At 42.2% G+C, this 15,869-nt stretch overlaps 1 long non-coding RNA gene across 1 annotated transcript; it reads right to left on the bottom strand.

Moving 5' to 3' along the window:
- Nucleotides 1-728: 728 nt before the first annotated feature.
- LOC119179955 (uncharacterized) lies at nucleotides 729-15,210 on the bottom strand. The gene is made up of 3 exons (XR_005110921.2): nucleotides 15,071-15,210; nucleotides 4,522-4,699; nucleotides 729-1,027 (listed from the first exon to the last, which is right to left on the bottom strand). It is a non-coding gene; the product is annotated as an uncharacterized LOC119179955 (long non-coding RNA).
- Between the last annotated feature and the right edge of the window lie 659 nt (nucleotides 15,211-15,869).

Raw genomic sequence — 15,869 nt, 5'->3', positions numbered from 1 at the left:
ACCTGTTCCTTTTTCAGGGCACTTTTATTCATTAAGTTGTAGCAAAGAAAAATGCTGTTCACCATCAGGCAGTGATGGAAAATCAGAAACTTTGAATTTTGCACGTGGTGGCATGCTGATTTTGTGGATGTTAAGCGCAGAGAACTATAAGGTTGTCTGCTATTTTACACAAAGATCGCAGTTGAAATATACAGGGTAAATTACTTGAAAAGATATGTGGGGTTTAATGTGCCAAAACTGCAATATAATTAAAGAGACGCTGTAGTGGAGGACTCGGGATGCTTCGACCACCTAGGCTTCTTTTACGTGCACCCAATTCTGGGCACACAGGCCTACAGCAATTATGCCTCCACTGAAATTGCTGTCGCCGCCACAGGAATTCGATCCTGTGACCTGTGGGTGAGCAGCCGAGTACCTTAGCCACTAGGCCACCGCGGCGGGGCACAGCACAAAACACTTGTTAGAGATTTTGTTTCAGATAAATAAGCATAACTGATAAAACTAGTCTTTTTAATAAACTTTACAAGTGCAGAGGTTCAGGCAACCCTTTAAAGTAAGCGTTCCAGTGTGAAACTCATAAATCTATCGTGACCTAGTTGGTGGAGGCTACCATATCAAAGACAAATACATAAGCTTTAGGTTACACAGACACAATTAAATTGTGTATGTTTAATAAAACCTGTGTGGTTAAAAGTGGAAATATGCAATGCGAGAATAATGAAACGAGAAACGAAACATCTTGATAGCTTTATTTAGAGCACACGTATGTTTATTTGCTTTACTTTTCACTGTGAAAACAGCTCTTTAATCAGAAAACATTGAGGTTAGCCTTGAAAGAATAAAATAAGCATTTAGGTTTCTGTCAGTTGATATTTTCTGTGAGCAAATGCATCAATACAATGTTGTAAAATAGAAACGTCTTGACATATCAGAACATGACGAAGAAATTAATTTCTTTGACGTGTATCTGATGCAATGTGGCAGGTACAAAATCCTTATTATCTGCATCTTCCTCCTATACAGCGCGCTAGAAGAGTGAAAAAAAGAGGCAGGACTGTTTCGGTAAGTTATATTACAAACGCAGCCACAGTTCAGCAGCAAGGGTGAAGCAGGTAGAGCAAAAGCCAAAGATGAAACTTTTACACCAAGTGAGGCCAGTCACCAGTTTTCCTTGACAAACGACTGTCGTAAGCCAACAAAAAGGTCGCATGAGTTGTAGCAGCTACGCCATTTCGTCTAGTTGGTTCATGCTTAAGAACGTCATGCTCATGCCTCCGTAGTTTCTTTACATGGGAAAATGTAGCCATTGCAGCTAGCGAAAAAAATATTTCTTGCTTTAGTCCAAACACAGTGGAACACCGCACACGCAGAAAGGTACACACATCTTAAAGGGACCTAGATTTACATGCGAAGCAGCTGGGTGCGACGCTGCGTTTCCACAAATGCATTTCATTAGGGCGGTCAGAATCATTTGTCTCTCAAATCAGTGTTTCCGTTTTTTTTTTTTGTTCAGCATTCCTTGCACGAAGTTTAACACAGGCTTGATGCCGCTGCCGTTTCGCGCCAGTGGCTCAATCTCGCGCGACTACCTCGTGCCATAGAATTTATAGAATGTTAACTAGAGGGGACTGTGGGGCTGCGATCGTTCAGCGACCATGTAAATGATTAGTAGTACACAGATTTGCGTAGGGTTCGCACTTGCGGGCGACAAATCGTAGTTGCGGCTTCGTTTATTGCTGTGTTTCGGTTTTGTTTTGAAGGAAAGAACGAACCCTTTTGAACTACGTGACCCGAATCTAAATGGTAAGCCTAAAAGATTAAGGTGATGAAGCACTACCGCTAAACATTTGCTGATTTTAGTTTTGTCACAAAACAGCTCCAAGCCACACGAACCTACCGGAGCCAGAAGCAGGCCAAAAGTATTAAGATTAGACAAATACGTGTGGAACCCATCATTCCCGTGCTTGCTGAGGCACCGTGCGTCACATCTTTCATAGACAATAGCGCCCAAGTTTCCTGTAATGTTATATTAGGAACTGTCTGCCTTGTTCAACCTGGAATCATGGCGTGCGCATCAGCGCCTTCCAGCGTATTCCTCGAACAATTGCGCACCTCTAGCGGAAACTAGAGCGGATGGGGTCTCGCACAGAATTTAGGGTTGAGAGTCGACCTTAGCTGCTTCGCATCAATAGTATCTGCTGTCCGCTGAAGTTTGTAAAGATGGACAGCCGTACCCGTGCGGCAAATGTATGCAGTTACTGCTGGAGCACCGAAACATACTGTACTGAACCTTTGGCACCACGCATTACACCGTTAGAAACCACTCTGGCGTTTTTTTTATACTGGTGCAATCAGTGTGACGACAAAAATCGAGGTGTATCCTGTCTGCTTAAGTGTGACAGCCGGCGGCTATCGAACGCTTACACTTGCAAATAACACACAACGCGCGAGTAGACATTAACAATAGGGAAAATTAAAACCAACCTGAGTGTGACTGAACTCGAGCGTCTATGGCTGAAGAGCGCGTAAGGGTCAATGTAATTGATAACGAAGTATTAGGTTAGCGATGCACTTACTTAGGTGCCTTGGAATTTCACGCTATCGGGAGGGATTCTGCAGCTGTTTTGCCACAGTTCGTGAGCAGTTGCTGCTAAATTGTTCACATTCGAACATTACCTGTTAGAATCTATTTCAGACTTCATCAAGCAATTATAGTGATCCAGATGGCGATGGGCACAGAGTTAATTCTTGAGTGTTTTGTCGTAGTCAATGTTTCGGCACTTTTCATTTAGTTTCAATAAAATGATACCTTTATTTCGCTGTTTATTTGCTTCCTTATGCTATTGCCTTTTTAGTGAATGCGCTGCTCCTTTCTAGTGAACGCGTAATTTTCATGCTTTGAAATTTAGAAGTTTTCGTGAAAATTGTCTGAGATTCCTGAGCGCACCACCTACAGCTTTTGCCTTGATAAATAGGTCACTGATGGTATTACATGAAGCCAGTTAGATAAGGCCGCATTTGACTCCATGAAACGTAACCATTGCATAGTATTTCCGAACTATCACGACGCAGAGCTTGTCTGGTTTTCTGACCAGTCTGCGAGCTCACCAGTCCAGTAATAATTCCTTTCTTTCTTGTTTTTCCCCTCACTCATCTCCTGTAAATATGTACTATTACCCACCACTCAATCGTAGGTTAGCCGACCAGATGCTTTTCTAGTCATATATTACCTTACACTTTAGAGAATCATTTACATCTAATGATCATATACTAAAAGACAATATTCGCTTGAGATAAGTGTGGTTTTAAGGACAAGCATATTGCGGTCGACACCACAAACTACATTTATAGTATTTATTCTTCGTTACGCTTCTAATTCTCCAACTTGTTATTCCATTCAGTGTTTCGACGTAATTCCAACGGGCCTTGACATTTTATTCCGTATAACTAATGTATTTTAGCTTCATCCATTTTCAATACCATTTGGCCTTTAGGGCTCCTAAATATATAAGTAAAAATTGAAGAAATAGATTGTCTAGTTCTTCAATTAGATAGTGCAATCAAATGTTCAAGGTGCAAACCACAATATTCGACGTAGGCGGCAGAGCAGCGTTATTTTGCATGTTGCATGTTAAAATTGACGGATAAAAACACAGAAAAAAATTACCAGCTTCAGCCTGCCAAAACGCTCAAAGTAACACAATTAGATTAGCGTAAACAGCCGGGACACGTGACCTTTTCCACTGTAGCGTAGATTGACATTCACGATATGCGGACCTGTCTTGTCATTCGAAGTTTTTTTTTTTTCAAATACAGAAAGTTATTCCATCGAAGGAAAGGAAAGACTTTCTATTTGGTTCTTTGCACCAAAATAGAATATTACATGTTGAAATTCGCAGTGACCACTCAAGCACACCCGATAGCCTAATATAATAAATTATCTTCACTGTTATTTATTAATATTATGAATTTTGTTATCTACAGTTTAGGGCAGTAGAACTGACACCCATGTGCTAGGCCTCCTAGCTTACCGCCCCCTTTCTGTGTTCTAACTCTGTCTGCACATTTAAGGAGGGTGTTAATGTACACTGAGAGCAGAGCTTCAATAAATTAATCAAAATACACCAAAAGGAATGACGCATTGGAACAGCGAAGCAGTTATCAAAAACTGTGATCTCTGTTCAGACAAACTTTCCTATTTATGGTCAGTAATATTTGTAGGCTATTAGTATAGTATATTTAACATAACTTCATGTGATGTGTGGTTACCGAAGAGAAATAAACGAGATTGCGATTTTGTGCGGTAGTTGAATAATGGAAGCCACTTTCACGTGAATTTTTGCACTCTAACATAGATAACGCTTAATTACGCCGAATCTCTAAATCGTGTTCTCGGCAAAGTGTTGCGCACACTAGTCCGCCATGGAGGTATGTCTTCACATGAGAGCAAGCCCAGTGTCCCACTTAGTCCACGCATAACAATGTTCTGTGTGTCATAATATATAATAGATACTCGCTTACCGCCCCAAACTGCACAACCACAATGGCCAATGTAAATGCTTCTCCCAAATAGAAAAAAACCGCAGCGTTCTCCCATTTCCGCCTGCAATTGACATCTTGGTGCTTGACGTTGCCACACACAACATAGATCCGGTTGGCAATCACTGTTCATAGTGCATCTTTCGCCGATATCTCTGTTCTGAAAATAATTGGCAGAAACTTGTTAGCACTCTTTTACTAAATACGGTAGCTGCCACTTCAATTTAACATACATTGATTGTATGCCTAAAGATTTATTTCACAATGGCCACAAGTTTTTTTCTTGAATCAACTCCGGTCAACTAATTCAGACTCAGATAGAGTGGCGCATCCGAATCAGGGCAGTTTAGCGAAAATTGATGAGTCTGAGTCAGACAGTGCCCTAAGCGCAAGATATACTTATTGCGGAACTCTGAACGAGGTTCATTTTGTACAGCCTACCTATGTTCTTATCTACTCATATTAAGCGTTTCTATCAGTCTTACGTGGGCTGATGATTACACTGAAGCCTATTCACACATTTCTACGAAATCGCATTCTTGCTCCGCCAATATTCATTACTCAGTGGCGTCAGTAAGCGAGTTAGTGGGGTGGGCGTGGTGGGATGACCTAACGAGCATACAGGCCTTCACTTTTTTTAGGGGTGAAGGTTCCTATAGCGTCACCTGGTCGGTCAATGATCGGCGGCGCTCAATACAGCGTCCCCCTAGGTAGCCTGTCCCTTATCATTCAATAGATGGCACTGTCCCACTGATATGCATGCAAACTGCCATTGGGTGATAATATATTGGATAGCGCTGTAAGCAATCTAGTTAATGCAGAGTAAGCTTAGTAGCTTGTGCTTCGCTGATGACATTTCATAGAAGAGTAGCGAAAGGCATGAATTGCCACAATTGAATTCCAAATTACACAAGCAGAGCATAAAGGTAGGTCTAAAAATTAATCTGCAAAAGACGAAGGTAATCTACGACAACTTTCAAAGAAAACAGTGTTTTCAGATAGGTAACAGTACTCTTGAAGTCGTAAAGGAGCACATCTACTTAGTGTAGGTAGTAACGACAAGCCGTACCATGTTATTGAAGTAATTATAAAAATAGAAATCGGGTGGATAATTTTCAGTAGGCATTTTCAAATCACCAAATGTAGATTGCCACTATTTCTCAAGAAGGATGTACGCAACAGCTGCATTTTACCGGTGCTAAGCTACGGAGCAGAAGTCTGGAATATTACAAAGAGGGATCAACTTAAGTTGATGACGACGCAGCGAGCAATAGAAAGGTAATAATAATGTAACCTTATAGGACAAGAAGAGAGCAGCATGTACCCGGGAACAAATGGGTATGAAAGACAACATAGTCAAATTAAATAAGAAATAGCCATTGGCAGGGCACGTAGCGGAAAGTCGAGATAACCGCTGGTCATTAAAAATAACAGATGCTATTCTAGGAGATGGCAAGCAGGGTAAGGGTAGACAGAAGGTTAGGTGGGCAGATGAGATTGGGAAGTTGGCGGGTATAAAGTGGCAGCAGCAAGCCCAGGACTGAGTTGGTTGGCGGCACATAGGAGAGGCCTTTGTCCTGCAGTAGACACAGTTAGGCTGATGTTGATGACATATTTTGTGACAGACGTTTATAGCTGCACATGCTTTCGTGCAAGAAGTATTGTATGAATACTTACACGTGGGTAAGCGTGCCACTTACGAACTCTTGGGGCCGGCAGATATGCATGTCTTTAAAAATTTATGCATTTTTATGTACACGTTGCCTTAGGAAAATTACGGGCTTACATTCATGAAAAAGTATTGTAATAAGATGACAACCAACCAGCTGGCCAAAAGGCTGGGCAGAGCATGGACTCTCAACAAACTTTAAACAAAAAATTGGAACATCTTAGCACTAGTTGGGCCAAGACTGAATGAGCAGCGGTAGTGGTGCTGTTCTAAGCAACTTCCTGTCCTTCTGCCCCTGACATCAATCATCTTCCCCCTCCCTTCACTTTGTCCCCATTGGTCTACGCGATACATACTTGTGGCTATGCTATGTTCACCATCTCCAATTAACCTTTTCTTGTACATAAACGTTGATGACATTTTGCACCATGCTTGGAATACTATACTGAAACACATTCCTATGCTGTACTAAGACCTATATGGTCCTTTTTCATGGTCATGCTATGTTCCATCACCAAGCATGCTCTTTTCTCTCGTTTTTATTCACCGCACAGTATCATCAGTACTCGTCACTTTTATTACCATTTTGCATGCTCTTGCTAAGCTATACTCTATGAAACTGTGAAGGAATGCCATAGTAAAGTGCTCCAGATAATTTATTCATATGCTATTACTAAATTGCTAATTACGCGAACCTGTAGAACTTCGCAAACATCAAGCTATTGTGGCTGCGGCTGGTATTCGACCTCAGAAACTTCGGATCGAAGTTCAGTACCATAACCACTGGAAGAACCCTGCGGGACTACATTAGGTAATGAAGACAAGGAGAAACGTCTAACAGTGCAATGTATGGGGGCTTGTCTGGTTAAACTATTGCGCAACTATGTACTTCGGCGAAAAAGTAAAGTGAACGTTCACTCAATAAAATGTCGGTGAAACAATTAAATCATTTAAAGAGGAAAACAAAATCGTGGCGGTCTTTCTAGGCAACCATTGCAAATATGTTCGAGAAAACTGAACTTTGAAAAAGTGAATATATCGGTTGATCGAACTTAATTTGTGCACAGAGGCTCATTTTTCAGACGAATTCAACGAAGCCCTCTTCAGCAGCTAGTGTAAATGATACGTGCGGCGCTCAAATCATTCATCTATCGGTGGTGGCTGTGAACCTGCTTGTGCATGCAGAACCACCGATGCAATGCAGTTGTGTGAGAGGCAAAACAACCAACGCCGGCTTCAATTTCGCCGTATGGTATTAAATTTGGAATCTGTTTGCAGAGTTCATCAAAAATTCTAACAAGAGTGCAATGAAGAAGTTGTTCGGCATCTTCGAATTCTGTATCAATATATGGCCGAAGCTGTAGGATATAGTAGAAAGTGACAAGAGTTAGCATCACATCGCCAAGGTCTGCCAGAAGCAGTGTACGGAAACACTCTGAGCACAGTTTCGTCTATTCTCGCACTTAAGGCGTGCCAATTCAATGACCATAAAACGTTTGTTTTTTTCGAAAAAAGTACAGTTTAGTTGCTTAACTCGGTTTCTGCTGCGCCGAACGCTGTTTTTTATGGTAGTGAATATTCGGTTTGATGAACCTACAGTTGGTATTTTGAAGTCACTAAAGCGAATGGTCATCGTACAAAGCTCCTGGGGTGATAACAGGCATTTCATTCGAATCGAGCAAAAGGGGTTGCAGTTGTCAAATACTCAGGAAGCATTTTTGAGCATTTGTGTTCGCCACTACTCCATATTTGACATAGGAAGGCACTGAATGATGGCAGAGGCAGAGGATGAGGAAGAAGTGAGAATGTAATAAAAAAAGTTATCGAAGTCAAGCATAATCAATAAAAATAACATTTCCGAATTCTGGACATTTTCTTTTAAATTGCAAGGCACCGTTCATTTCATGGCCGATCTTCCATGATGGGTTCCGCCAGGATAAAAAAGAGCAACAACAAACACAGTATATGAGCCAGGCTACGTCTCCCGGTCATCGTAGCGTCACACCAGTCGACAGGATGAAGACCTTCCAGTCCCTTCATCAGTCGCTTATCATCGACGCAGTTCCCCACTAGACGCCCTGACCATATATTCACTACCAAATCATCGAGGAATACAAGGCGACCAGCACCTTGACAGAAACATTGGAAGACCTTGAGATCCCACAATACACCGAATCAGCGGACGACGAACCCATACGGGAATGGTTCAACCTATTCGAGCTCCACGCCACCGCTTCATCCTGGTCGGAATGGGAGATGGTTTCAAACTTGAGCGACTAATTTACTTGTGAGGCATTCAAATTTTACCTCACCCACATATTCTAAACCGACGAATAGTTGGAAAAGACCGGAGAAGAAATGATTGCCCGTTTTAACGACTACGACAAGGACTTCCTCATTACCAGTCGTCTGAAGGCGATCACACTCGGCCGTCAAAGTCCACAATCTTTATTCAATGAAGATAACTTTCCATCAGGTTTCTCTTCCCGAAAGCCGGTATTTTCCAAGTCCTCGCTCCATAATACGACACGCGACGTTGCTCACCCACCTAATGCCCTTCATTCTTCGCCTGTCATCTGTCGTTTACAACTCGGTTTTTCATTACGCTGCTCTTCTAGCACTATTTTACACTCACCAGTTGCGTCATAAGGATGCCGTCTTCATGAGGCTTGAGCTGACACATCGGTAAAATACTCTGTCGAGCCATGCTCTTACACCGTGCGGTGCAAACAAACTCGACAGTCGACGCAAAACATAAGACTTAGACGCATCGAACGTCACACGCTGCCAGGTGCAAGATGACCTCGTAGTGAACAGCGCAGAAGATTTTCCGAAGAGCTTTCTGCCATCCTGAGGCATTATCTTCATTGCTCGAACTGTCTGACAACAGCCCACAGACAACCAGCTGCTGACTGGACACCACATGAAGTTGTCAAGAAAACCGGCGCGATTTTCAAGGAGGGCTCCCACCCCAACGCGTTCCACGGCAACATCAGCAATGCCAGCAAAATCAAGTCCCAGAAACGCATACAGTCCAATGAATACACCATCAAGGACGTTGAGACAAAGCAAGTCTCTTAAAAAAATTCAAGACGTGAAGCATCTTCGCATAAGGGATCGACGCCAGAAACTTATTTGGCACAAAAGATTAAGACTGTGCCTAAGAATACAGCTCCGAAACCTCAGAAAACACAGAGCAAGAGAAGAAGTCACCAGTTCTACCTCAGGAAAATTCAGACACCATCCCATCAGTTTACGACTACCATCACGCACGCAGGAAAGAAACAAAGCCTATGAAGACCGATCTACAGAAACTCCGAAGCCTTCCAGCGTCGTCCATTTGTTACAAGAATGGCAGCTATTTCTTCAGTTTCTACGCTCAGAGCATACTTATGCTGTCCCGAACGCAATAGCCAGCCTCGCCCACCAGAGTTCTTGCTGATGTAATTAGAATGCTACCCTCTCCTGTGAATTTGTGCGTGCCAGTTCACAGAGCTGCCTTGTCACAAGGAACTACTTCGTGTTTGAACGCTTTACGCTTAAAAACTTGGTTATTTGTGTTTTGTTGCTTGTAACACGTGCATACTTCCGGGGGGAGTGCGAATCCATTGACATAGAAAGGCAGTGACCGATAGTAGAGGCAGAAGATGAGAGAGAAGTGAATATGGAATAAACATGGTATTTGAGCAAGGCCACGTCTCCCGCGTCTAGCGTCACTTAGGTTATAATTCTATAACGATAAACTAACAGATCAATGAAAGTGTCCTAATGTGTACAATAAGAAATTATCGTATCAGACACAATACATGCACCAGTATTTGTTACCTCTACCATTATTACTTTTTTCTGAGTATCGTGCGTCATATGGCAATACAGTTGGAAAGTTTCTTTGCTTGAAAATGTCACGCTATGCACGAAAAAGTCCTCTGGAGTATGACGAGCGTGGCGCCTGACAGACTCATTAGAAACTTTGGCTCGCCATCACAGCTTTCACTCATTCTTTCATTAATACTTACTGGTGCACCTGCCAGTCTATCGAGAAGGTTTTCCTAGTCAAAGTTGGCCCTCAATGAATTTCCACTCCATTTTTTTCAACAAGATGGCAACCGTAAAGTGGAAGAAGCAGCTATTATGTGCTGTCATAACGATTATGAAAACTGCTGTGTTATTACCGCAGCATCAATTAAGCGGTGTTTTCACAGGATTTGTAGCGTTGGCGACATTGGCTGTGGGCTGAGCAATTTAGCGTTGTCAATGACTGAAAGGTTGAGAAATATGTAAATCAGACGAATAGTTATATACCTTTCATTCCAGAGAAAATCGAACTCAGGGTGATATCGCGGATGACCGAACATACATGTTCGGTCGGTATTTTGGTTTTATCTGGGACTTCTATATGTTACTTGAGCACATAAATGTACACAGAAACACACATTTTATTTTAAAAGAGAAGCTACCAACACATCAAAAAAAGATTTGAAGGTGACGGCGTAGGCATCATGTTTTTTCACCAAAATGTTTTCAAATTTGCCGGTCGTGTTTAACGCTAAAACAGGTTGTGTCTAAATTTGTTTCTGCTGGCTTTATTAGGTATTATTGCAAATAACATTCACATTTTTTTATGCTGTTCTTGAAAAGTGAAAAAAAGAATAAATAGCCAACATGGCCTCAATGAGAAAAGCTTGCCAAGTTAGGGACATCATGGCATTTTTCTCAATTGGCAAAAAGACATCCAGATTGTGTTAACTATAAAAATAAGTATTCGCTACACTTATGCGGAAGATTCTTTGCATAAATACTGCGGGAAAACAGAAATAGTGGTTATAAGTCTTAAAATAAAAAAAAACGAGCCACTACTAAAAAATGAATGGAAACAACCATGCTCTCAGTTTCGCTAAAATTTTCATCTAGATCTGTGTTTTTCGTTAGGACAAGATTTGAATACATAAAATCTTCATTTGCTTTGTTCACGCCAAAATAAAGCTCCCAATGATACTTGCTGAGTGTTTTTATCTGCTGTACCATTGTGTGGCTATCAGCTTCTATTGCACATAGGTCTAGTTTTATTGTTTTAGCGCTGCAAAGCACCCCTCTCGTGGTCTGTCTTCACAAAAGCTTCTTCTCCAACTTTTTTATTTTTCTAGCGTGTGTGAGTGTTGAACCGCAATGTGCAATTCTCTTCGATAATGCTAACGTATTTGCTGGAACTTAAGCACTTTGGGGGTATAAGGTTTGCGGGTATGAAGAAAGAACAGGACCTAGTTTAATAATGGAACATGTGAAAGGCCTTAGTCTCACAGTGGAGGAGTTCAGGCTTATGGTGATATATTGATTATAATGAACAGGACTGGTAAGGCCGCGACGTGCACACAGCAGTTGTACTTACGAAAAAGCGTCGATATACCACGTAACGCTTGGCTTAAATGAAAAATACAATTTGGGCAATTACGGCTCACTGTTTCGCACGAAACAGAGTACCACAAGGCGTGCGGCCTTGTTGTACTAGCACATTTAGGCTGTCGCAGAAACCAATAGGCACTAAAACGCAGTCGTCAGCGTTTCAGTAAAAGCAAACAGATAATAAAAAAGGGTAATTGCAGTGTCTCAACTCTTTTTTAGTAAGCGTCACCTAAACTTAAACGAAAATAAAGTGGCCAAAAGAAAACCTGCCACTGACGGATGCCAAACCAGCAAACCTTCCTCTCGTCCCCTTTATTGGACATTTAGTGAATGCAAAACGATGAAGTGGTAGCCAGTGTCACTCGCAGCAGTGAAGGAAAACCCGGCATGCTAGGTATCTGCCTGAGGCAGTCTGCTTTTTTGGTCGAATAGCTGTGTCAAACTTCTGTTGTAATTACTGCACTACAAAGTAAACTGCAGTAAATAAAGTAGATTCACTTTCAGTAAGGTTGTGGGAACAAACGAACAAGTCCTTAAAAATTTTCCTCCAGTCATGCATAATAGCTCTGTGGCATTCATATATTTATTATCTATTTGGTTTGTAATATTTAGTTTGTAATTTAAGTTCATATTTTTTGTGAGCGGCTCTCGCTGCGCTATCAATGTAGGACACATCTAAATGTGTTTTGGGGTCTTATGGGCACCGCGCGAAGAACTTAACAAACTATCCGCATGTCCTCGACAATTTAAACGTTCGCCCACTATACAGAACCAACTGTTCACTTGTAAAATGAGTCTCTGTCACGGCGACGCGTTCGTCGACCACGATAACGAGGAGCCAACAATGCCCTTGCGACAGGCTTATCAGGGTGCTGTTTTAGAAGATGGTGGTGCAAACGCAAAGAAAAGGCTGAAGCCCTTGTTCGCACAGCACCTACGATTAAGGCCAGCCTCTCCTTCGTTGATTCAGCGCAATATGCAGCTTCCGATCGCTTTGTTTCAGCAGCTTCATCTTTATGGAAGGAGCTGCTGACATCACTAAAACCTAATAACTTGGATGCCAGCAATGCCGAAGAGGTGACAGTGGGCAACGCGATGGCCACTACAAACCGTTCTACTATTTTCACGGACTCGCGAGACGCTACAAGAGCATTCATAAAAAAACTCGGTGTGGAATGAAGCCGCTCGCATTCGTTCCTCTGCATCTTGTGCATGTAAAAAGAACCTAATTTGGTTCCCTGGTCACGTGCAAACAAACGAAACCATCCCTAACGCCAGTGAACTTCCAAACTTCCAGCGCTAGGTATCACTTTCCGTAGCGGAAGTGGGCACTCGGAGGCCGAAGGAGGTCAGGGGCAAAAAAATCCTCGTCTCAGTTTTAACGACGTCTGCAAGCACTATCAGCTGGGGTGTTGGAAGTTTCCACTTCCACACTCACACTTAAACAGACCGCAGGCTATCACCCCGCGAATATCACAGACGAACACATATCCATCTCCGTCTATTTCACCAAATTTTTTGACGGAATACCCCCATGCTCTGCACACTGTGGTGATCCAAGTTGCTACATTGAACACATGCTGTTACAGTTTTACGCCTTTCGCGATGGTCCGAGGTCTCCCTCTACTGAGAAAGATTGGCTCCAGCTCATCACCAGCTCCGCTAAGGACCAGCAGCTAAGGGCTGTCCAGGCAGCTCGATGAAGTCGCCGAGAGCCTGAACCTCCCGGCGCCATCGTCGGTGGGGCCCCCAGATGTTACCACCTGACGGGGCCATTCTCGTCTTCTCAGACCCAAATAAATTTCTTTGACGGACCGGCTGGGTCCTAGTAAGGATATGGACGGAAACGCACCGGCAAAAATGTTCCAACTCGCTCAAATAATTGAGAAATAATCACTTGTGCAGGTCTTGAAAAACTTGTTCTGATTTGTGAACATGATATATGCGTTTCTCGGGATTTTATCCTGCCAAGTAGCCGATTTAGGTTATTCAGAGATATGTGACGAAGCACTGTAAAGAAATAAACTGACGAGAAAAACATTCAGCTTCTACATGAATCGACTATCCAGTTTTCACAGAACCCGTCATAAAATTGTGCGTAAGTGTTGTGCGTAAGTGTTGCCACGATTTGCACTTAGCCTACTTGGTTTAATGTTAAGTACAGTGCGTGTGCTGGCGAAATCAAAGAGAGGCATGCAGTGAATGAACAGAGTTATTAGCCTCAATAAATTGCTTTTTTGCTTCCGCGCAGCTAAATAGTGACACAAAGAAGTTTCACAAACGATATAATCAAGGCAGCCGCCGCACCCCGTGCGTGGGCGAAAGAATCCTCAAGCATTTATTGAATGGCTTTGCCTTTCGCCTTTCATCATATGTGTTCTGAGAAAAAAAAAATCAATCAATCTATTGTGTGTTTCATGCCCATCGGTTGCTTTGTGTGTCACAAAAATAGCTTTCCTGAATAAAACAACCACCGTTTCTCTAAAAGCAATGTATTGAATGCGACAGCATTCATTACATAAGAATGTCATGAAAAGTAAATGTTGCGGCTTCTGTCTTCAAGCCCATCTCGCATAAATCAAAAATACAATGTTTTAAGAGAGTAGGGCTGCTCTTCAAACCGAATCAGTTTGCATGCTTTAAATTGTTCAAAGTGGAATTTAGCCTTGGAAGCACAGCGAGTTCAAAAAGTTTCCTGGAGTTTGTCGAAATAGCCTGCCTTACAGCGACTACGTTTTTCCTGCGACGCTGCCCTCTCCTCACCTTCCAACGTCCCTACGTGATCATTAGGAAATATTGTTCTTTCTGCCTAATAATCAATGAACGGGAGGACTCGCACACTGGTTGATGTTGCGTGCCCTTCCGTGCAACATAGATGGCGGGCTGATATCAACGATGGCCAGTTGCAACCATGGTTGTCGCCAGCACTCGCAATCTTTGATTTGCAGGTACAACACAATATGCATTGGTTGTTATTACCAAATAATGCTTTCCTCAGAACTCGAGGCCAACGCCAACGGCAAAAACTGGTCGAGGGGGTTCATATAATCGCTACCACTATAATAAACCAAGCCGAATGATGGCGTTAGAGCAATTTGTGTGTTGGTATGTTCTTGCTTATTTCTTCAAATGCGTACATCCAATAGCCGCAAAAGGTTTCGTAAATATCACCCATCAAAGTAAAATAATTATTTTGGTAATTTTCAATACCTCATTAACAGTTTGTGTCTCTTTAGGTGGTCCATTTGGTATTCAGGCTTTTCCTCGAATTATGGTGTGCCACCTATGCACACAATAAAAATATAAAAACCTCGTTAAAATAAGCAGCTTTCGTTAAAATGTATTAGGCCAAGAGGCTATGAAACCACAATATTTGTTCACACTACTGGAGTATTCTCCAAGATGTTAGCAGATGTGGACACGTTGATAAAAAAGAAATGAACGCAACTACGCAAAACTTACCCATCTGCCCCGCCGATTCCTTCGTTCACTTACTTCAACGCGTTTTTTCAAGGAAGTGTCGAACATAAATAACCCGTTTTCTTCATAACTAGCCTTAGTATGGGCTGGTATGTAACCCAGCAAAGCATAGAAAAGTAATAGGTGGATGAAGAGCAAGCTGCACATTCTTGCACAGTATCTCCGAGAAACGTACTGGCCTGTTCTAGAAATAAGAGTTTCGATAGTCTATTCATAAAGTGGCGTTAAAGCAACAGCTGCATACATAAATTTTGTCTACTTGAAGTCAGAAAGTTCAGTGCAGCGAGATGAAAGAAGTGTTAAAAATTGATCGCTATGGCGCTTTATAAACTACTCCCTCATTGCGCAAAGACAATGTAGTCCGAACAGATGTCACCGTCAATCCAATTTGTTTCAGGTGCTGCAGTATATGTGGCTTAGGTCAGCCTATGAACAATTCGAAACATGGGCAGAAAGTTAAAAAAAAGTTGTTCGAGGGCTCACACAAGAGGTGATATAAAAGTTGCGTTAGAGTAACGTTATCAAAGCGCGAAGACCTCCTTTGTTCTGCACTGCAGCTGCCAGCTGCAATAGAAAAGCGAATACTGTTCCTTTCCTTCCCGTCAACGTAGGTGACAAATTTAGTCAGCTGACTCTCCACTGGTGTAATTTTTTTATTTAGTAGACTATAACTTCAATGCTGAATATAATAAAGTATATTTGGAGTATGTCACGTTTTCATTAATTTAATGAACAGCTCCTGGAACGACAACTCAAGGTATGGGCGTAGCGAGCTGATGGA

The sequence above is a fragment of the Rhipicephalus microplus genome, chromosome 7 (genome assembly GCF_043290135.1).
Source record: "Rhipicephalus microplus isolate Deutch F79 chromosome 7, USDA_Rmic, whole genome shotgun sequence".
NCBI classification, from domain to species: domain Eukaryota; kingdom Metazoa; phylum Arthropoda; class Arachnida; order Ixodida; family Ixodidae; genus Rhipicephalus; species Rhipicephalus microplus.
This window is presented reverse-complemented; position numbering and strand designations above follow the sequence as displayed.